Source organism: Odocoileus virginianus, chromosome 2 (assembly GCF_023699985.2).
Source record: "Odocoileus virginianus isolate 20LAN1187 ecotype Illinois chromosome 2, Ovbor_1.2, whole genome shotgun sequence".
Taxonomy (NCBI): Eukaryota; Metazoa; Chordata; class Mammalia; order Artiodactyla; family Cervidae; genus Odocoileus; species Odocoileus virginianus.
In genome coordinates this window covers 57751474-57774794 of record NC_069675.1, presented here as the reverse complement: position 1 = coordinate 57774794, position 23321 = coordinate 57751474, and the positions used below count along the sequence as shown (strand labels likewise).

The window sequence follows — 23321 nt, the reverse complement described above, 5'->3', positions numbered from 1 at the left end:
TTAAAACATAAATTTGATCGTGTCCCTCTCCAGTGTGAAATCCCATCATGGCTTCCCCCTGGCTTTAGAATAAAGAATTAAGCCCTTGAAGTGGTCCCACACAAAGGTTTCTCAAGCTCAGCATTACTGACATTTTTGGACTGGGTCATTCTTTGTTGCTGGGGCATCCTGTGCACTGTAGGACATTTAGCAGCATCTGGGTCTCCACCCACTAGATGTCAATAGTGGTGGCTCAGACTGTAAAGCGTCTGCCTGTAATGCGGGAGACCGGGGTTCGATCCCTGGGTCGGGGAGATGCCCTGGCAAAGGAAATGGCAACCCACTCCAGTACTCTTGCCTGGAAAATTCCATGGATGTGTTAGGGGAAGCACACTGATTGAAACCGCCCACCCTGGCCAGGCACCATAGTAACCATTTGCATGAGTTGTTTTATGACAGGAGATCCTGATAAGGAATATGGAACTAATAAGCCACCACCAACCGGAAGACTTCGGGAAAAGTCAAAAGAAGACACTGCGCGTCCATCCACTTCCCAGAATCCCTCTCTCCGGCATCCATCTCGGCTGAGCAGTGCGTGCGCCACCAGGAAAGACTCTGAATTAGAATGATTGGCCGAAGACCACCCGGAAACTAATCCCATCACCATAAAACCCAAGACTGCGAGCCACGTGGCAGAGCTGTTCTCCTGGGTTCCCTCGCCCTCCTGCTCTCCAGCCGGGTGCCCTTTCCCAATAAAATCTCTTGCTTTGTCAGCACATGTGTCTCCTTGGACAATTCATTTCCGAGTGTTAGACAAGAGCCCAGTTTCGGGCCCTGGAAGGGGTCCCCCTTCCTGCAACAGAAGGAGGAGACTGGTAGGCTACAGTTCATGGGGGTCACAGAGTTGGACACGACTGAACAACTTCACTGGTTCCCCAACCCCACTCCTCACCACACACACACTTGTGACAAGTTATGACAACCTTGTTAAATATCCCTGGGGGATGAAAGCATCCCACCCATGTTAAGAACCACTGTTCAAAAAGCTCCTGTAGGATCTGGGCCCTGCCCATTTCCCCACCCTGGTCTCTCTTCTTTAGCCACTTAAAGGGCATCCCCCAGCTGAACACAGCAGGGTCCCTCTGGCCTCTGGATTTCTGCACACACTATTCCTTCTTCCTGGATTGCCCCTCCCCACATCTCCTCACCTGGCAAACTCTTTCTATGTGTCTTTGTCTAACTGTCTCCTGCCCTGTCTTAGACATAAGAGCTGAGTGCTGACCGCGGCTGCCCACCCCCTCATCCTTCAAACCCTCTCCACACCTCCATCCTTTGTCTGCCTTCTCCATCGGACTGCTGCCTCCAGGAGAGCAGGACCTGTGGCTGTCTTGTCACGCTGAATGCAGTGCTTACTGATTAGTGGCCATGTGGTCTGTTCCATAATCAAAGGCCCCGGAATCAGACCATGAAGCCAGGTAAATCCTGGGCAGATCTGGGATTAATTATCTGCTCCATGTTGTGTCTGGACTCTGTCAACCCCATTAAAGATTAAATAGTAACTATGGGTGTGATCTGGAAAAGAGCCTTTTCCTAAGAGCAGTGAACTGAGGAGTCAGAGGGCTGTGTCGCAGGAATCCTTTGCCCCAGGGGCTCCTGTTACACTGGGGAAGGGTGGCCCTGCGCCCTGGCACAGGCTGCCAGGACTCTTTGGGAAGAGAGCCAGACAGTGGTCACCACAGATGGGGAGCAGCCCAGCAGGGAGAAGGCTGTCACTTGTCAGCTCTGGTACAACAGACCACTCAAAGGACAGCGTTCCCAAATAAGAGACGTTTAGACCCCGCCAGGTTCCCTTGGTCCACCCCAATCTGGGGCGGTACTTGGCCTCGTCTTCCCAAACCATCAGTGCTTTACATGACTCAAAACTTGTAAATGAGACTCTGAAACAGAATCCTCTGAACAATGCTGAAGGGACAAAGCCCAGCCCCAGGGCAGTAGGCACCTGAACTTCCCCCAAGAGGAAGGCTGTCCTTGTCCTCTCCCTGGGTTCAGTCTGCTCCCTCCTCCCTCTTCTTCAGTCTTCCAGAGGGAGCCCTACCCTGGCTGTCAACTATGTCGCCAAATCCATAGTCCTTGTGTTATTCTAAAGGACATTTAATGTGTTCCTTTAAACATGCATTCCTTCTTCCTTAGCAAAAATAGTTATTTTCTGATTATGTAAAGAATGTATGCTCATTGTGAAAAAAATGCAAACTACAAAGTTTAAGGAAGACCAAAAAAAAAAAAAAAAAAACCATGAGATCACCACCATCAACATACCTCTCTTTATCCAAATACACACAGAAATGTGACTTTATATATCTAGGTGAAATTTTGTGCTCAAAATACATGTATCAAAAAAAGGAAACTTTCTGTTAGCATCACTAACAGCAAACTGCCATCACTTGCCAGAAAAGAAGACAGCCCTCCCAATATAAGTACAGTGAAAACAAAAGTGTGATTAACTATCTAGTCAGATAAGGAGAAGGAGGTGACAGAAGATGAGATGGTTGGATGGTATCACTGACTCAACGGACGTGAGTTTGAGCAAACTCTGGGAGATAGTGAAGGACAGGCAAGCCTGGCATGCTACATTCCATGGGGTCACAAAGAGCTGGACATGACTGAGCGACTGAATAACAACAGCTACCATAGCTACCACGGCTGCAAAGCCTGAGGTCCAGTCTCTAGGAATTAAAAGAGGGGATTAGCAAGTATTAGACAAGTCAGACCAAAGGGAGACTTTCTCCCAGATACAATTAGAAGGACTGGAAGAGAATTGAAAGAAAAAAATCTTTCTCTATTCTGTTATCTGTTCCAAGTCTATGCAGTAGCTTAAACCTCTGGGTGCCCTCAAGACCTCCCACATTCTGTGGAGAAGGCAAGGGCAAGACCCACAGCACTGACCCTGCAGGGTTCACTCAAGACGTCATGGAGGGGAAAGGCTTCCAAGCACCAGCCACTTGCCCCACAAGCCTCAGAAAACAGCACTTCCAGGGCTCTAGTCCCAGCACTCCTGCCCCTCACCCCACGCCCCCCCAGTCCCAGACATCCCTCCTTCCCCGGCTGGAGATTTCAGGGCTCCTTTCCCTCCCTCTTCATAAAGAGGCATCTGCCTGGAGAACCGACATTCCTAGGCAGGAGACCCAAAATCCTGGTGCGTATTATCAGGACAAGCCTTCATGCCACAGACTGGATCCCCTGGAGGGAAGGGGAGAGCGACCTCAGGGCTTGAACAGGGTGAGGCAAGCAAGGCACCCAGGACACAAAATTGAAGAAAGCGCTCACTCTGTGCTGCAGACCCTCATGCCCCTGAGAGTGGGCACCTCACTTATATCACCCTCTCCCAGGTGGAGCACAAGTGCTGAGCCTTAGACCACTCACTGTGTGGTACTGGGACAATTTGGTATCCCTTTGAAAGAGAGAAAATTGGAGCCAATCTGATTCTTCCTTATCTTACACCATATAAAAAATAAAGTTAGTATGCAAAGACCCAAAGATGAAAGGAAAACATGAAAACTTTTAGAGAAGATATCAAACATAGCTTTATGATTTGAGGGCAAGAAGGATTTCTTAAAGTAATAACAAAGAACAAACCATAAGTATAATAAAAATGTTGATAAATTCACCTATGTTATAATTATTTGCTTGCTTTTCTAAAGTCACCATTGACAAAGTTAAAAGGCCAACTACAACCTGGGAAGAAACATTTGCACTGCATGTAACTGACAAAAGATTAATAATCAGAATCTATAGTAGGGGCAGGGGAGTGGATTTTTTAACAACATAAGAAAAAACAGACAAACTCACAGAAGAGGGAACATAACTATCCAATCAATACAAAGAGATGTTCAACCACATTACTAACCAGGAAAATGCAAATTAAAATTACAGTGAAATATCAATTCACACCCATTTTGTTGGCAAAAATACAGAGGTCTGATAATGCCAAATGATTGTGAGGTTATGACCAAACCAAGGATATGATGGAACCAAGTGATGGTGAGATTATGACAGAATGAGAACGCAGTCGGCTGGTTGTGAATTAGGACCGTCCTTAGGAAGGCAGCAGAGCTGTCCAAGGGCAAAGACGTCTGGGCGTGGCCCCATAACTGGCTTTTTTTTATCCTCAGTCCTGAAATTTGGCATTCTGCTTCATCTAAGGTTCAACTCTGAACATAACCCTTTCCCCTTAAGATGCCTTCAGTGGCCTCCCCCATGGCCAACAAACAAGCATCAGATTCTTTATGACATTTTTGTGATGTGACCAACACACCATCCAGGGTATATCCCACTCTGTGTTACATTCTTAATGATCTTCCTGTACACCTAACTGCACAGGCAGAAATCTCTCTCAATCTTTCATCATATGAATCATACAAAATGTATAAATATGAAAGAGGTGGAGGTGGGGTATAATCTCATTGAAGACCTCCATGTTACAGATGGGAATACTGAGGCTGGGCAGGATGAATGTCTACCCAAGGCCACTCCATGAGACAGAGAATCAGAGGAGACCCCAGCTTTTCTGAATCCCTGATCAGGGATATTATCACTGTTCATCTCCTCTCGGGCTGATGCATCGCAGGCCTGGCGATGCGGGTGCAGGGAGCCCAATCCCCTCGGCTCCCTCCACATCACCCTCCCTGACACAGCTGAACAGTGACAGCACCATTTGTCAAGAAGTAAAAATATGCCAAGGAGCTGGGCAGGCAAGTACTTGCTGCGCTAGCAGCTCGCTGGTCCTGAAGCATTACATCTCTGAATTGGGATGCCCTTGTGTTCCCCTTGTCAGCAGGGAGCGGCCAGATCTCTCTTTTTACTGTAATTGGGTTAGTCTTGTGGGTTTGCCCTCCTCCCAGCTGTCAAAAGAGATTATACAGAAATGTACTGCAGCATCGACCACAGTTCAGGTGCCAGCTGAGGCCGAAGCAGGAGGAAATTTCCAAATGCATTCATTAATCACCCTAAGTACCCCAGGGGCTGCTGGCTGCACTGCCTTCTTCCAGCTGCAATCACTTTTGCTCCAGCCAGAGCTCAGAGGTCTCCCCATCAGCTGCAGTGCCCCGCAGGGGCCTGGGCATGGGCTCAACAAGGGTAGGGGTTGAGACAGACCCCCAGAAGCCTGGGAGGGTCTGTCCTCACCCTGAAAGTGTCCCCTTCCTGAGAGGGCATGACACTAAATAGAAAGTTTAAAAACACATGATAAGACAGGAAGAAGACCACAGAGAAAAGAAAAAGGCTTTCCTCCTGCCTTTTGAACAAGGCACCCTGCATTTTCATTTTGCACTGGATGGCCCTGCCCCCTAACCCTTCATCTGTTTGAGCTGCTATAACAAAATAGAACACACTGGGTGGCTTAGGAACAACAGAAATTTTTACAGTTTTGGAGGCTGGAAGTCTGCGATCAGGGAACCAGGGTGAGTGCCAAAGACTTCTCATGTCTCCTCTCCAGGTGAAGCCAGCAGGGAGCCTCCTGTATAAAACCGCTAATCCTACTCAAGAGGGCCCCACCCTCAAAACTGAAGCACCTGAGCAAAGCCCCACCTCCTAATACCATCATTTTGTGGGTTAGGATTTCAATATACAAATTTGGGGAGACACAAGCATTCAGAGCATAACAAGCAGTCTCTAACAGCAGAAGTGAAACATCTGACTACTCAAAACCCCATCAGTTCTGCTGCTTTGCAGGGCCCAGCCCTCATACCTCCTGCATCAGTACCTGGACAAGGATGAGTGGGGGGAGTCTGTGGAGCCAGGTCTGTGAAGACCTCTGACAGTCCATCTCAGTGATCCCCAAACTGTTGGATGGAAAATCACCTAGCGAGTGTGTTAGGCAAATTCTCAGGCCCCAGCTCCAGAGATTCTGACTCAGTAAGTCGGGGGCAGGGCCTGAGATTTTGCCCTTCAAACAGGCTCCAGCTGATGCTGTGGTCCACACTTGGAGGGACAGCGGTAACCGCTCCACTTCACAGAGGAAGCAGCAGAGACTGGGTGCCCTGCCTGATGCACACTCCTTAAGAGCAGACACCACAGAACCCAGACCTCACACTCTTGACACCTCATCATGGATCACAGAGTCTGAGGAAGGAGGACGTGAGTTACGACCAGGCTCTGAAAGCTTCTATCGATGCTTGTTGAGCAAACTAGCATATCAGCAACTGAATAAATTCACTTCTCCCTTCCATCTATGAGGCAAGGTAGGGAAAGACGCTAATGCTGGGAAAGATTTAGGGCAGGAGGAGAAGGGGATGACAGAGAATGAGATAGTTGGATGGCATCACCAACTCAATGGACAGGAGTTTGCATAAACTCTGGGAGATAGTGAAGGATGGGGAAGCCTGGCATGCTGCAGTTCATTGGGTCACAAACAGTCAGACACAACTTAGCAATGGAACAACAAACAACACAACCAGTGTACAGAGGCAGAATTTTAACAGATGCGCTCTGAGCTACAGTCAAACTCCTCACCATCCTACCCTAAAGAAACCACCTTGTTGGGGACCAAAAACTCAATGCTGGCTGCCTTGCTGGAGGCTATCCCACCTTTATGATCCAGCTCAACCACAGCTCCCTTTGAAGACTTCCTTCAGAGGTGGGGTGGTTCTGCTCATTTACACTCTGTGGGCAGCACTCTGGGTCTGATCCAACCCACCTGGCCCTCAGCCAGGCCTTCTTATGAAGGCTGCTGCTGCTGCTAAGTCACATCATTCATGTCCAACTCTGTGCAACCCCATAGACGGCAGCCCAACAGGCTCCTCTGTCCCTGGGATTCTCCAGGCAAGAACACTGGATGCAAGTGAATGCATGAACAATGCATGCAAGTGAAAAGTGAAAGTGAAGTTGCTCAGTCATGTCCAACTCCTAGTGACCCCATGGAAAGCAGCCTACCAGGCTCCTCCGTCCATGGGATTCTCTAGGCAAGAGTACTGGAGTGGGTTGCCATTGCCTACTCTGTCTTATGAAGGCAGCGCTGGCCTTATAGGAGATGAGAATGGCCCCTGGCCCTGCCCTGGGCTTTGGAGGGCCTTGCTCTGCCCCTTTTCTAGCCATCCCCTTTCCAGGGTGTTGGGAGCCCAAGGAGAGAGGTCAAGGACCTGGATCCCCTCTTATAGAATGTTCTGAGTACCTGGGAGTACTTGAGAGTCCCTTGGACTGCAAGGAAATCCAACCAGTCCATCCTAAAGGAAATCAGTCCTGAATATTCATTGGAAGGACTGATGCTGAAGCTGAAATTCCAATCCTTTGGCCACCTGATACAAAGAACTGACTCCTTGGAAAAGACCCTGATGCTGGGGAAAGATTGAAGGCAGGAGGAGAAGGGGACAACAGAGGATGAGATGGTTGGATGGAATCACCGACTCAATGGACATGAGTTTGAGTAAACTACAGGAGTTGGTAATGGACAGGGAGGCCTGGTGTGCTGCAGTCCATGGGGTCACAAAGAGTTGGACACGACTGAGTGACTGAACTGAACTGAGTACCTGGGCCCCTGGAATTCCCTGCATGAATGGTCCTGCAATCATCCCCTGCCCCACTCTTCCAAGGGCACCATTGCTCCCATGGGTTACACCAGCTTAGGATGTGCCCTCCCTCTAGGCCTGAAGGATGTCTAGGAGCAGGAAGCAGGGGAGACAGAACTGACAAGAAAAGTGGGTGTCTATAAGAATGAACACAAAGTCCCTCAAGGCTCAAAATAAAAAGAGGGTGGGAAGAGAATGTGAATAACTAGCTGGGGGCTGGGACTGAAGGACAACTCTCCCAGCAGTGTCATTGTATTCATTTTCTGTTGTTGTGTAACAAATTACTGAAAACTTAGTGACTTGATACATATTTATTATCTCACAATTGCTGTGTTAGGAATCTGGGCAGAGCTTAGCTGGGTACTCTATTTTGGGGTCTCTCACAGGGTGCTGTCCAGGGCTGAGGTCTTACCTGAAGGCTTGTTTGGGAAAGGATCTGCTTCTAAGATTGTAGCTATTGGCAGAATTTCAGTTCCTCTAGGGTCTTGGACTGCAAGCTTTAGTTCCTTGCTGGCTGTTGGACAAGACCACCTTTGTGTGCTTGTCACATAGGCCTTTCCACATAGCAATTTGCTTCATCAAAACCTGGAAGGGAAAGAATCTACCAGCAAGAGAGAAACCACTATCTTGTATAACCTAATCATAGATGTGCTATCCCATCCCATTTAATACATTCTATCGGTTAGAAGCAATTCATGGAAAAACCACTATGCTTCAGTTAAAAGATAAATAAATGTGGACTTTCCAGTGGTTAAGAATCTGCCTGCCAGATTCTTCCCTGGTGGTCCAATGGCTAAGATTCTGAGCTCCCAATGCAGGGGGCCAGGGGTTCTATTGCTGGTCAGGGAACTAGATCCCACATGCCACAACTAAAGATCCCATGAGCTGCAACTAAGACCCAGCGAAGTCAAATAAATAAATGTTTAACAACAACAAAAGAATCTGCCTGCCAATGTAGGTGACACAATTCAACCCCTGGTCCAGGAAGATCCCACAAGCAGTGAGGCAATTAAGCCCACCCGCCACAACTACTGAAACCTGAGCCCACACTCTGCAGCAAGAGAATTCACCACGAGGAGAAGTCTGTGCACCAAACTAAAGAGGAGCCCCTGGTTGCTGCTACTAGAGAAAAGCCTGCTTGCAGCAAAGAAGACCCAGCACAGCCAACAAATAAGTAAATAAATTAACAAACAAATAAAGAAGTAAGTGGTGGTTCACGTCCACACTCAAGAGGAGGGGATTACACAAAAGCATAAGAGATGGAGCTCACTGGGCACCATCTTAGAAGCTGCCTGCCACAGCCTTATCCAAACACAGAACTCCAAGGAATCACAGAGGGAGCTCTACATTCAAACCTGGCCTTCTCTGGGGCTTCAAAATTATATTTATTACAGGAGGAGAACAGATAGTATTTTAGTCAACAGTGTGGTGGCTTGAGTTACAGCTTTTAAATCTTTAGACACATGGGATGTGGGCCTCTATTAATACTCTCATCCTGGCCTCATAAATATTAGGACAGGCCTGCTTCTGTGCATTCGTCCTGGCTGCCACTTCACACAGGCAAGGCCTTGTTGGCAGAGTCCCGTCTCCTGATTGTTTTTCCCACACACAGCCTAGCATGCCGTCGTGTGGGAGGCACTCAATGAAGTCTGTCTGGGCATCTGCTGGCAGCTGCCCAGCTCCAGGGGTGGCCCTCCTCCAGGCATGGCCATGAGGTAGCTGGGCTGATTTTGAAACCTCAGGGGTTGGGCTTCCTCATGAGCAAGAAGAGAGGATCCACAAGATACAGGAAGAAAGGGACAGGAGCAAAAGCCGCCACATCAGCAAGGCAAAGCTGACTCCTTCCAGGGGAGCAAGAGCCCTACCTTTAGAGTAAAACATGATTTTCAAGTTTCTGTTCCCTTTTTATTATAAAAATAATGAATATGGTTTACACATTTTTTAAGAGACAAAAGCACTATAATTCTATCAGTAAACTCCCTTTGGTGTTGCCTGGGCACATAACATAGACATATATGTGTACATGAGCTTCAAGGAGGCTAGTAGGCTACAGTCCACAGGGTCCCAAATAGTCAGACATGAATGAGCATCTTCACTTTTCCTAGGTGGTGCTGGTGGTAAAGAACCCATCTGCCAATGCAGGAGACATAAGAGACATGAGCTCAATCCCTGGGTTGGGAAGATCCCGTGCAGGAAGGTGCAGCAACCCACTCTAGTATTCTTGCCTAGAGAATCCCAATGGACAGAGAAGTCTGGCAGGCTACAGTCCTTGGGGTCACAAAGAGTTGGACACAGTGAATGAGACTTAACACACACACACACACACACACACACACACATGTATATATATATTCATGTATGATTTATAAATATGTATTTTAATTTTATAATGTAATACATTACATTAACATAATTTTGTATTTAATGTACTTTACATTTCCTTCCTCAGAAAGTTTTTTATGCATAACTACTGTTGCTAGTGTTAAATCTGTGTGGTTTGAGGGCTTTAAAGAAAAAAAAAGATTGAACTATTTATTTATATATCTACTTTTTCAGGACAGTGAATGTTTTTTCTAGATTAAAGAGACAGAATTTAAAAATAACGTAAAAATAGATGACAGTTTCACAAGTTCAGAAAAGTACACAGTGAAAAGTGTCCCTCCCTGTTCCCAGTTGATACCCTGGAAGTAATCAATGTTAACAGATCCTTCTATGTTATGCCAAAGATAGTTTTATATACAAAGCAAATATACAAATATTTTCTTTATTCCATCTTATACATAGTGGTAGTATATTATGCACACCATGCTGCACTCAATATATCTTAGAGATAGTTCCATGTCTCTGTACACCAATGGTTCTCAACCTTGGTTGAACATTAGATCTGAGTAGGTTTAAAAAGTTCTGAACGCCCAAGCCACACCCAAACCAATTAAATTAGAATCTATGGGGGTGAGACACAGGCATCAGGATTTTTTAAACTCCTTTAGATGCCACCAAGGTTGCATACCATTGTTATAGAAAAAAGCTTCCTGATAAAGGAAGTAAAAGGAAGAGAAACTATGGTAATTCCATTATTGCTTATAAAAGAAAACTAGGGTGACCAACTGTCCTGGTTTTCCAGGGATTGAGAGCTTCCTAGGACATGGGACTTTCAGTGCTAAAACTAAAGGGGAAATCCTTTATTTTTAGGCAAGTGGAGAAGGTAAAGAGCTTTTTCTGCATCTTCTGGTTCTCATTGCCTCTCAATTAGCGCAAAATAATCCGTATGTGCCAAAGTGGCATATTTTGGGGTAATATTCTGATACCCTCCATAATTCTTCAATAAGAATTTATTGAACATATCAATAAATCCCAAAAAGTCTATAGATACCATTCTCTAATCATAATGTAGCAAAACTAGAAATTAATTATAGAGCCAGAAAATAACATCTTATCACTTGGATATTTATAACTCTCTCTCAATTCAAAAAGCCCACAATCCTCTTTGCTTTGTTTAGCCTAAGATAAAATATAAACTTCATCTTCTGGCCTCCTTCTTGAGTCTTATATCTTTGTTAAATGCCTTCTGTGCATCAAATCTAGGAGGGTGTAGGAAAAAAGAGAAATGCCAGTCAAAATCACAATGAGATTCAACTTCATGTCCACTAGCATAGCTGTAATAAGTAAACAAGTATTGGCAAGGATGTGGAGAAATTGGAACCCTCCTACATTATTGCTAGGAATGTAAAAATGGTGCAATCACTGTAGAAAACACTGTGGCAGTTCTAAACATAGAGTTACCATCAGACCCAGCCATCCACTCCTAGGTATAGAGCCAAAAGGATCGAAAACATAGGCTCACGTAAATATGTGTACCCAAATGTTCACAGCAGCATTATTCATAATAGCCAAAAAATGGAAACATCCCAAATGATGAATTGGTAAATAAAATGTGACATACAGTTGAATATTATTAGGCAATAAAAAGAAGTGCTAATGCACGCTACCACATGAAAATTGAAAACATTATGCTAAATGAAAGAAGCCAGTCACAAAAGACCACATATTGTGTGATTCCATTTATAATAAATGTTCAGAACAGGTAAATCTATAGAGGCAGGAAGTAAGGTAACAGTTGCTTAGGACTGGGCAGTGGGAAATAGAGAGTGTCTACTAATGGACCCAGGGTTTCTTTTTGGAGTGGTGAAAACATTCTAAAACTGATTGTGATGAAGGTTGCACAACTTTGTGAATATACCAAAAACCAGCGACTAGTTCACTGGAAATGAGTGTACAGTTCTAAGATAAGAACTGCTCTCACCTAAGATAAGAACCGCTCTCACCTAAGATACGAACCGCTCTCCCCTAGGATAGGAACCGCTCTCCCCTAGGATAGGAACCGCTCTCCCCTAGGATAGGAACCGCTCTCCCCTAGGATAGGAACCGCTCTCCCCTAGGATAGGAACCGCTCTCCCCTAGGATAGGAACCGCTCTCACCTAAGATAGGAACTGCTCTCACATAAGATAGGAACCGCTCTCACCTGAGACAGGAACCGCTCTCACCTGAGACAGGAACTGCTCTCACCTGAGATAAGAACCACTCTCACCTAAGATAAGAACCGCTCTCACCTAGGATAGGAACCGCTCTCACCTAGGATACGAACCGCTCTCACCTAGGATACGAACCGCTCTCACCTAGGATACGAACCGCTCTCCCCTAGGATAGGAACCGCTCTCCCCTAGGATAGGAACCGCTCTCACCTAGGATAGGAATCGCTCTCACCTAAGATAGGAACCGCTCTCACCTAAGATAAGAACCGCTCTCACCTAAGATAGGAACCGCTCTCACCTAAGATAGGAACTGCTCTCACCTAAGATAGGAACTGCTCTCACCTAAGACAGGAACCGCTCTCACCTAAGATAAGAACCACTCTCACCTAAGATAAGAACCACTCTCACCTAAGGTAAGAACCACCTCTGCTCTTCCTCGACGACTCCTTTGCTTTAGAAAGCCAAAAGTTTTCTTCTTCTTTGAGACCTCTCTCCTTCATCAACATTTCCCCTATTGCCCTAGCCTAAAAAAGATGATCTCCTTAATTGTCATGTGCATCTTGCCCTAGAAATTATTTAGTCATAGGGAGCTCTTTGCGAGGACTGGTGAGATTTTGTAACCTAGAGAATCAATGGAAGTGCCAGTGGTCTTATCTTGGAATTCTGGGTCTGAACAAGCTCGTGCTGCCTGTGTGAGGTTTGACAGTGTGTGAAGCACATCATGGTTTGGTCCAGCATAGTACGTCTGTTCTGTGAGTCAGGACAAGTTGTGGTTTCTGCTTTCATTCTCAGTGATCTGCATTTATCTGGTCCCTGGTAAGAGCTCAATAAATGTTTGTTGAATACTAAAAAAAATCAATATGTTGTTAGCACTGGGGCAAAAATAGTACAACTTCTTTGTTGGTTCCAGCTTGGCAAAATCTGTAAAAATTACAAATACACACCACCTTGTCCTCCTCCTAGCAATTCCACTTCTAGGAATTAATCCTGCAGACAACTTGACTTCCACACATGCAAAGGGTCACCTGATAAGGTTATCCATTGCAATCACAAGAGATTAAAAGTCTCCAAAATTTCCAGAGACTGCTTAATTAAACTATCACACACACACACACACACACACACACACACACACACACACACACACAATGGAATAAAATGCAGATGTAAAAAATAATGAGAAATAATGAAACAGAATATCTGAGATGTAGTCGCTCAGTCCCAGCTATGATGGCTACCTTGTTGATCTTCACGCAAGTCCCCTCCTCCCTTGGGGCCTTAGCATGGGAAGTTCCCTCTGCCTCCAACCGTCAACTCCAGACACACGCATGGGTCACTCCCTCATTTCTTCAGGCTCTGGCTCAATCACTTAATCTGCAAGGCTTTTGCTGATTACCCCATGTAAAATAGCAACAGTCCCCCTAGAAACATACTGAGACACACATATACCACTTATCCCCTTATCCTGCTCTTTTGCACAGCACTTACCTCAAATCACTCTATACTTATTTATTTATGGCCCACAAAAATGCAAGCTTCATGAAGGGAAGAAATGTTTTGGTCACTACCAAATTCCAAATAACTAAAAGAGCGCTTGGCACATAGTAGGTACTCAGTAAATATTTATTGAATAAATGAATGTATTATGTGAAAAAAAAAAAAGATGCTGGCAAATGTTTTTCAGTATGCTTCTATTTATGTTTTTCTTTTAAAGACTATCCATCTATATGCTTCTACGTGCATGAAATACCTTTTAACGGATTACGTAAGGAGTAAGCCAAGCTCATCAATGCAGGAAGGTGAACTTGGTGACTGGGAGACAGAATGGGAAGGTGTGGATTATTAGTTAGCTGAAGACTTTAAAAAGGAAAGCTCTTGTGTCATTTCTTTTTTTAATGGCTCTGTAGTAGGCTGCTGTGTGTTTGTAAGATAGGCCATTTCGTCAGTCTACTTTTGATGGACAATTAAGCTTATTTCCAAACTTCTGCTATTAAAAACCAGGGAATCTGGGACTTCCCTGTTGGTCCAATGGCTAAAACTCCATGCTCCTAACGCAGGGGTCCTGGGTTTGATCCCTGGTCATGGAACTAGATCCCACATGCCGCAACTAAGAGTTTGCATGCCACAACTAAGACCCAGTGCAGCTAAACACATATTTTTAATTAAAAAAAAAAATCAGGGAGTCTGGATACTTTTCAAATGTCATAACAAAAAGGATGCTGAGGTCTTTTTATGACTCCCTAACTTTGGTTCGAAATCTATGCAATTGAAAGTGTAACCCACATCCCAGACTGAGCAAAAGTCTCCTACAGGGTTTAATGACTGGATGTGTGACTGGAAGCAGAGGGTCCTAGAAAAGGGAGAATGTCATTATATTTATTTAACATTTTTATATTCTAATCCATAGATTTACCCAAATCCATGAGCCCGTGGATGTTTACTAATTACCAAGAGAGAGTTGTCTTATGAAAAAGGGAAAAACCAAAACAACAAGCTTCTACCAAGATGTGAAGACAGCTCAGTAGTCCTAATTCACACAGTGGAAGAGTCTGAACTGGACACTGAGAGTCTTAGTTCTGCTGCTGAAGAGCTATGTGATCTTGAAGAAAACTCTTCCCACTCTGGAGCTCCATTGCCTCAGTCCAGGTATGAGGAACCTGTTCTACTTCCTCCCTCTGCACTGATGCTCCAACACTACACTGAGTGACTTGTGGCAGTTACTAGATGTACCAGATCCAACAGGGACTGTCATTCTGTGGTGGCTCCTGTGGGTAAATAGGGCTCTGGGCTGCCTGTGTTAGGAGAAAAGTAGAAACAGAAAAGCAGCTGCCTTCATTTCCAGAGATGACACCAGTACCTACTCCAGATGACAGGGGTGAAGAGTAGGTAGGGGGCAAGAGCATCAGACATGGCGACATCAGGACCCAACCTCTGGCAGGAGTCTGCATGGCTCTTTCTCCAGCCCCACCAGGAGCCCAGAGTGTCCCAGGAGGCACATCCCTCCTGAAGAGTCTGACAAGCACAGACTTCCAGGAATGACTCTGCCCTGTTCTCCTGCCTCATCTGAGAACAGACTGGAGAGAGGCTAAGGGGGCACATTTTCACCACCCACCCCTAAGTCTCTCAAGTGCAAATGGAGGCCAAGTACATTTTCATTCTGTAAGTAAATCTTCATTCAGTAAAAAATATAAAGTTGCAGGGATTTCATGCAACTTGTTCAAGTCATGAATTTTTTAAAAATATATTTGGATGTGCCAGGTCTTAGTTGTGGCAAGGGGGATCTAATTTCCTGGCCAGAGATCGAACCTGGGTCCCTTGCATTGGGAGTGTGGAATCAGCCACTGGACCACCAAGGAAGTCCCTCAAGTCATGAATTTGATGAGAATATTTTTCTTGCTCATTTTCACTTTTTAATCAGCAATAAAAAGTGTGCTTAGTCATTTAGTTGTGTCCAACTCTTTGCAACCCCATGGACTGAATAATAATAAGTACGTTAGATAATTTGTGAAGTTCTCTGTTCACATATTTTATGAAAAACCACCTCAACAGAAAATTGCTCATGTTCAGTGTTTTTGGTTTGTAAAAATTTAAGCAGATTACCTTTTTGGCTTTCCTTTTCTGGCTTTGTCTTTTTTGAGTTGCACTGTCGTATTTTCTAAATTGATCCCAACTTAACTTTGTACTCATTCCCAGTGATCTAAGAGTTTACAAAATAAAATCAATCTTCTAAAACATTCAAATTTATTAATATTAACAAAGCAAAACACAACTTTAATAAATATAAAATTTTCAAATCAAAAGTATTTAAATAAAGATGAATTATTTATTTATATATTTTACTTTTCAATTAAATATTATTATAAAAATAAAATTTCAGGAACTTCCTTGGTGGTCCAGTGGCTAAGACTCAGTGTACCCAATGCAAGGAGCCCAGGTTTGCTCTCTGGTTGCAGAACTAGATCCCACATGCTGCAACGAAGATCGAAGACTCCGTGTACTGCAGTTAAGACCTGGTGCAGCCAAATAAGTAAATAAAATATTTTTTAAAAAATAAAACTTCAGAATTCTCCAATGGTAACTGGTCAAGCAGGACAAAATGGTCCTGACAGGTCCCATCAGGAAACTTTGTCATCAGCTGGCCAAGATCAGAGAACATGATCTGAAGAACATTCTTTGCAAAACTGAGTACAACTTAATCTGCTGTGATATTCTGGTCCAGGAGAGGTACTTTTTCTCCATTTGCTGGAATGATTCCATTTTCTACCTGTTCCAATGAAAGAAGAGGTTCTGAGTCTGTTGAACAGATAGGTCTTAAGAATCCCTCAGCAGTCTAGCATTTAGTTGATCTTGATACAGTCAAATTCTTATCTAAACTCCGTTCTAAGGTGGCGTTGAATCTATAGGATGAAATTGATGGTATTTTGGATGGACTTTTTATTTTTTCTTCAAAAGTTCCTGAACTATATTCTGCATCTTACTAAACCAGTCAGAGTGGTAACTCTTTGAAATCAATCAATCTGTTAAAATATATTAATAAATATATTGGTTTCACTGGTTAATTCTAATGAAAGGGACCTTAGATTTTAAAAAAGAATAACTCCCCTCCCTCCACCCTGCAACATGTTTCTCTTATGTTAACTTACATGAATTTGATCTTAATTCTCTTCCTCCACTGTTACAGAGAGGAGGACTCTTGTGCATTTCTGCTTTTTTGGTCAAGGAGCATAAAAGATGCAAATGACTTTCTTTTTGAGAGACTAGTTTGACAGATTATTTTTTTAACAATAACAGCAATTTTTATTGAGCACCCATTCAGTTCAGTTTAGTTCAGTCGCTCAGTTGTGTCCAGCTCTTTGCAACCCCATGGACTGCAGCACGCCAGGCCTCCTGCACATCACCAACTCCCAGAGTTTACTCAAACTCATGTCCATTGAGTTGGTGATGCCATCCAACCATCTCTTCTTCTGTTGTCCCCCTCTCCTCCTGCCCTCAATCTTTCCCAGCATCAGGGTCTTTTCACATGAGTTAGTTCTTCGCATCAAGTGGCCAAAGTATTGGAGTTTCAGCTTCAGCATCAGTCCTTCCAATGAACACCCAGGACTGATCTCCTTTGGGATGGACTGGTTGGATCTTCTTGTAGTCCAAGGGACTCTCAAGAGTCTTCTCCAACACCACAGTTCTAAAGCATCAATTCTTTGTGCTCAGCTTCCTTTATAGTCCAACTCTCACATCCATACATGACTACTGGAAAAACCATAGCCTTGATGAGATGGACCTTTGTTGGCAAAGTAATGTCTCTGCTTTTTAATATGCTGTCTAGGTTGGTTATAACTTTTTTCCAAGGAGCAAGTGTCTTTTAATTCCATGGCTGCAATCATCATCTGCAGTGATTTTGGAGACCCCCCCAAAAAGTCAGCCACTAATTCTACTGTTTCCCCATCTATTTGCCATGAAGTGATGGGACCAGATGCTATGATCTTAGTTTTCTGAATGCTGAGCTTTAAGCCAAATTTTTCACTCTCCTCTTTCACTTTCCTCAAGAGGCTGTTTAGTTCTTCTTCACTTTCTGCCATAAGGGTGGTGTCACCTGCATATCTGAGGTTATTGATATTTCTCCAGGCAATCTTGATTCCAGCTTGTGCTTCCTCCAGCCCATGAGCAGAGCTCATGATGTACTCTGCATGTAAGTTAAATAAGCACAGTGACAATATACAACCTTGATGTACTCCTTTTCCTATTTGGAACCAGTCTGTTGTTTCATGTCCAGTTCTAACTGTTGCTTCCTGACCTGCATACAGGTTTCTCAAGAGGCAGGTCAGGCAGTCTGGTATTCCCATCTCTTTCAGAATTTTCCACAGTTTATTGTGATCCACACCCATTACTATGGGCCAGATATTATTTAAATGTTTTATACTTGCATTTGGGGGCTGTGTTCTTCATACAGAGGTGATCTCTGCCCTGCTCATGATTTTGTTACGGGGTCCAGTCAAAATGCACTACACATGGTTTACTGGTTAAAATCACAGTCAAAGGAACAAGGAATGAATTCCCAGTTCTGCCACTAGTTGTGACCTTGGCTAAGGTATTTAATCCCTCCAGGCTTTCATTTTCTCATCCAAAAATTGGTACAATAAGCGAGAACATCTTATAGGATTTTTGTGAGGCCTGAGATACAGTGTCTGGACAGGGCTCAGCATAAGGCCCAGTGTCTATTAAGCACAGAATCCTTGTCTGCTACTGTTACTTGTTCTTTTTCTTTTTAATTAATTAATTTTTATTTATCATTTGGCTGTGCTGGGTCCTCACTGTCACAGGAGCTTTTCCTCGTTGCGGGAGCAGGGGCTCCTCTAGTTGCAGCGAGAAGGCTTCTCACTGCAGTGTCTTCTCTTGTGCACCACGGACTCTGCATGGGCTTCAGTAGCTTCGGTTCCCAGGCTCTAGAGAACAGCCTCAATAGTTGTGGCACAGAGGCTGAGTTGTTCCGTGGCATGTGGGATCTTCCTGGATCAAAACCCTTGTCTGCTGTATTGGCAGATGGATTCTTTACCACTGAGCCCCAGGGAAGCCCACATGTTGTTCCTGTTGTTATTTAATGTCAAGTATGGTGCCTTGCTCATGGGAAATATTTTAATTTATTTGAAGAAAAGAAAATGCTCTTGAAATGTATGTGATTTAGTAGTAAAAGTATCTTTTTTTAATGTGGTTTTGCTGATTTAATCTGTTAGACCCTGTTTTTCTCTATGCTGGTACTATTGCTGTGATCCTCAGTCCTGCTGTTAACAGGAATAACAATAGCAGCTGCCATTTACTGAGTTCTTGTGTGATTGCAATTTTTAACAATTTCTGTCTAAGCCATAAAAAATAAGGTAGGACCTTAAATCATGAAAAAAATAAAAAACCAAAACATCAATCTTGGGAGTTTGATATCCACTTAATAAGCAAAGCAAGGCATCTGCATTAAACTTCAAATATCTTACAACTATAACCACATGTACACAAATATAAGAAAAATATAAATTCTCTAATACGGCAAAATGTTCCTCAGACTCCGTGGTATATTCTTACACAATAGTCCCCAATGCATCACACCTCCCTGCGTCTAGCTCCTTTGTAGTATGATTTTTTTCCTGCTTCCTAACAAGAGATAGAGACTATTATCCCTGCTACCTCCTACCTTGGATCTGGGTATTCCTTAAGGCTTCATTTAGTAGATAGAATGAGACAGAAGTAACACTGTACAACTCCCAAGTCCAGACCTTAAGAAGCTTTTGCTTTTGCCCTCTTCAAACATTTCTACTACTATGTGGAAAAAAAAGCCATTCTAGCCCAGAGGATGAAAGGCTATTTGGAGAACTGAGGCATCCCAATCAATAGCCAGCATGACTGCCAAACTTGTGAACAAAGTCATCTTGGACCATCTGGTCCCAGGTGAGCTGAGTAGCTGCCTATGTGACTTCAAAGAGGATCAAAGAAAAATTTCCCAGCTGCATGCAGCCCAGGATCGAGAGCAAATAAACTGCTGTTATTTTAATTGACCAACTTTCAGTGTGGTTTGTTACACAGCAGTAGATAACTGACACAGACACCATGTACAACTTTGGAGAATATTGAACTAACTTGTGACTGCCTCCAGACTTAGACCAAAAAAAGAAGAAAATGGACCCCTGGAACTATTGAAAAATAGTATTTGGTTATGGTAGCACCTACTAAACCCATACTCTCTGAGAGGAGGGACAGGACAAATGAGTCTTTTATCTACAAATACCAGCCCAATAAATTCTTTCTGCCTCCAAAGCAGTGACTGTCTCCTAGGTTAGCAGTGGTACAACCCACAAGACATCACAGCATTTGGACTCAGCAGTTTTCTGTTTCAAGAAAATAGGAGGAAATGTGGAGACGGTGTTAATCACGAGCTTTCACGTTCAGGGTTGCAGGTCACACTGTGCCAACCCAGTGCTCCATGCAGGATCCCAAGTGAGAAGAAGTCCTGTGTGGCCATTAATAAACTTGCTTTGTTTGTGTTTGTGACATACAAAGCCCTCTAAAGTGTACAGACCTAGGACAGAGTCCCCCTTTCCTGACCTAAGGGCAATCTTACCCCGGCCTCAGTTTGGGAAAATGATTGAGGCCTTTTTTTTTTTTTTTCAGGATTTGCCTTTGAATTGTGACTAAGGAAAATTGGTAATGGCTATTAAATGTAAAATATGCCTATCTCTTGAAACATCAACCCAGCTTTAGGGAAAATATCATATAGAATTAAAAGAACCAATATATTAAAGTGGTGGGTGTTAGTCACTCTGTCATGTCCAGCTCTTTGTGACCCCATGGACTGTAGCTGGCCAGTCTCCTCTATCCATGGGGTTCTCCAGGCAAGAATAATGGAGTGGGTAGCCATTTCCTTTTCTAGGGGATCGTCCCGACCCAGGGATCAAATCTATGTCTTTTATGTCTCCTGCCTTACAGGCAGAGTCTTTACCATCTGAGCCAACAGGGAAGCCCCATATATTAAAGTAGCTATGCAAAAATGTTTATCACAAATATTGTTTAAAGTAAGAAAAAAATAGAAAAACATCATTAATAGTGCCTGGTTAAGTGAATCATGGTCTGTCCATATTAGCAAATGCTATGCAACTGTTGAAAATGTTGTTACATCTATTGGCTTGGAGAGATTTATTCATGTTGTCATTCATTAAACATTTACCAAGCATCTACCATAAACCTGGTAGTCTTCTAAGTACTAGTGACAGCAGGGAACAGGACAAGGTTTATTGCTTATGGAATCCACATCTTAATGAGGAAAGACAGACCATAAACAAATAAAGAAGTAGTATGTCAGATGGTGGTTAGTGCTATAAAGAATGATAAAGGTGGGTTGGGAGAGAGTCTGGAAGGAAGTGAGGGAAGGGGCTCTGTGGCAACCAGGAGGAAGGGCAGCTGAGGCTGAGGAAACAGCAAGTGCAAAGACCTGCTTTGGGAGTGTGGTTGGTGGGAACAGAGAGCTCAAGTAGGCCAGGGTGGAGCAGGTGAGATGAGAGAGAAGAGAGGGAGAGTTGGTGTGAGTGTGTGTCTGTGTACATGCCCAGATCACACAGGGCCTTGTGGCCCCTGGTGAGAATTTTGGTTTTACTCTGCATAGGGTGAGAAGCCACTGGAGGGCTTTGAGCTGAGGAGCAACAGGACCTGACTTAGGGTTGTTTTGTGTTTTTTTTAATTAAATTTAAAAAAATTTTTGGCTGCACTGGGTCTTCATTGCTTCACGCGGGCTTTCTCTAGTCATGGCAAGCAGGAGCTACCGTTTAGTTGTGGTGCACGAGCTTCTCATTGCAGTGGCTTCTCTTGTGGAGCGTGGGTTCTAGGCACATGGGCTTCAGTAGCTGTGGCTCATGGGCTCTAGAGAACAGGCTCAATAGCTGTGATGACTGGGCTTAGCTGCCCCATGGCATGTAGGATCTGTCCTTGCATTAGCAAGTGGCTTATTAACCACTAGATCACCAGGGAAGTCCCCTGACTTACGGTTTTAAAGGTCCCTCTGGCTACTGTGAGGACAGTAGACCAAAGAGGGAAAGATTAGAAGCAGATAAGAGTGAAGAGGCTCCTGGCCTGAGAGATAGAGGGTGGTGCTTACACCAAGGTGGAAGCAGTCAGCTGGGAGAAGCAATGGGATTCTGGATAGGTTTTTGAAGAGGAACGGGAGCTGTGGATGCCATAATGGAATTGGAGGTGGATGTGAGTAAGAAGCCAGATGGCCTTTACATTTTGTTAATGATAAAAGCTAGTTCCACAGTAATATAATTATAGGATGATCCCATTTCTGCTCAAATAAACAACAAATAAAACACCCTCTCTGTGTGGAGAGAAGGGAATCCTCCTGCACTGTTGATGGGAATGTAAATTGGTACAGCCACTATGGAGAACAGTATGGAGGTTCCTTGAAAAACTAAAAATAGAGCTACCATATGACCCTGCAATCCCACTCCTGGGCATATATCCAGAGAAAAACATGGCTCAAAAATATACATGCACCACAATGTCCATTGCAACACTTTACAATAGATAAGACGTGGAGACAACCTAAATGTCCATCGACAGAGGAATGCATAAAGAAGATGTGGTACATATACACAATGGAAGATTACTCAGCCATTAAAAAGAATGAAATAAGGCCATCTGCAGCAACGTGGATGGACCTAGAGAGTGTCATACTGAGTGAAGTCAGACAGAAAGAAGGAGAAACATCACATGACATTCCTTATATCTGGAATCTAAAAAGAAATGATACAAATGAACTTACTTACAAAACAGAAAGAGACTCACAGACTTAGAAAATGAACTCATGCTTGCTGGTGGGGGGAAGGGATGGTTGAGGACTTTGGGGAGGTCATGTACACACTGCTATATTTAAAATGGATAACCAACAAAAACCTCCTCTATATAGCATGTGGAACTCTGCTCAATGTTATGTGCCACCCTGGATGGGAGAGGGTTTGGGGGAGAATGAATATATGTATATGTATGGCTGAGTCCCTTCACTATTGACCTGAAACTATCACAGCATTGTTAATCGGCTACACCCCAATACAAAATGTGTTTGATGTTTAAAAAAAAAAAAAGTTCTCCTCCTTGTGCCTGGATCTTTTCATCCAGGTTACATGAGTGTGTAAGTCTCCTAGGGCTGCCATAACAAATTGCTACGAACTGGGTAGCTTAAACAACAGAAATGCAGTTCTGGAGGCCAGAAGTCCAAGACAAAGATGCCATCAGGGTTGTTTGTCGTGAGGTAGGCCTCCCTTCCTGGCTTGTAGATAGCTGTCTTCTCACATGGCCTCTGCTCTGGAAGGCTCCATCCTCAAACCCTCACTGAACCTTTATTACTTCCTTATAGACTCCATCTCCAAATAAACACACTGGGGGTTAGGGATGAATGGGGGGTGGTGGGCACAATTCAGTCCATAACAATGAGTATAGGAAAAGTTTTGAAAGGTGACCCACAAGCAGTTAACATCGATCAATGTTAACCACCCTCCGGTGAGGGTGGTTTTTATTGTTTTTTTCCTTTGAATAGTTTCATTGGGTACATATCCATTTTTAAAATTTTTTGAGAAGGTATTTAATAAAGAATGACTTTAAGAGAGGGAGAAAAAAAAGCTACCTTGGCTTAGAATTCATTCCTGCACATATTTTTAAGGCCACCAGTGGCCTCTGGCTCTGAGCCTCTGCACTCAGCCCCTGGTTCACTCCTGGCCTTGGCCA

General features: G+C 43.9%; 1 protein-coding gene across 15 annotated transcripts in view; it reads right to left on the bottom strand.

Moving 5' to 3' along the window:
- B3GNT2 (UDP-GlcNAc:betaGal beta-1,3-N-acetylglucosaminyltransferase 2) overlaps nucleotides 1-23321 on the bottom strand; it is a 206345-nt gene that overhangs the window by 51653 nt on the left and 131371 nt on the right. For 8 of the 15 annotated variants that reach the window (XR_011492507.1, XR_011492494.1, XR_011492498.1 and 5 more), the window contains 2 exons: nucleotides 15672-15768; nucleotides 7951-8123 (listed from right to left, as the gene is read on the bottom strand). The exons of 2 other annotated variants lie outside the window; for them this stretch is intronic. The gene's annotated coding sequence lies outside the window, so the exon portion shown is untranslated. Of the gene's footprint in view, nucleotides 1-7950; nucleotides 8124-15671; nucleotides 15769-15795; nucleotides 16336-23321 lie in introns of those variants that run through there. 5 more of the 15 variants (XR_011492497.1, XR_011492508.1, XR_011492523.1 and 2 more) reach the window with 2 other exon arrangements.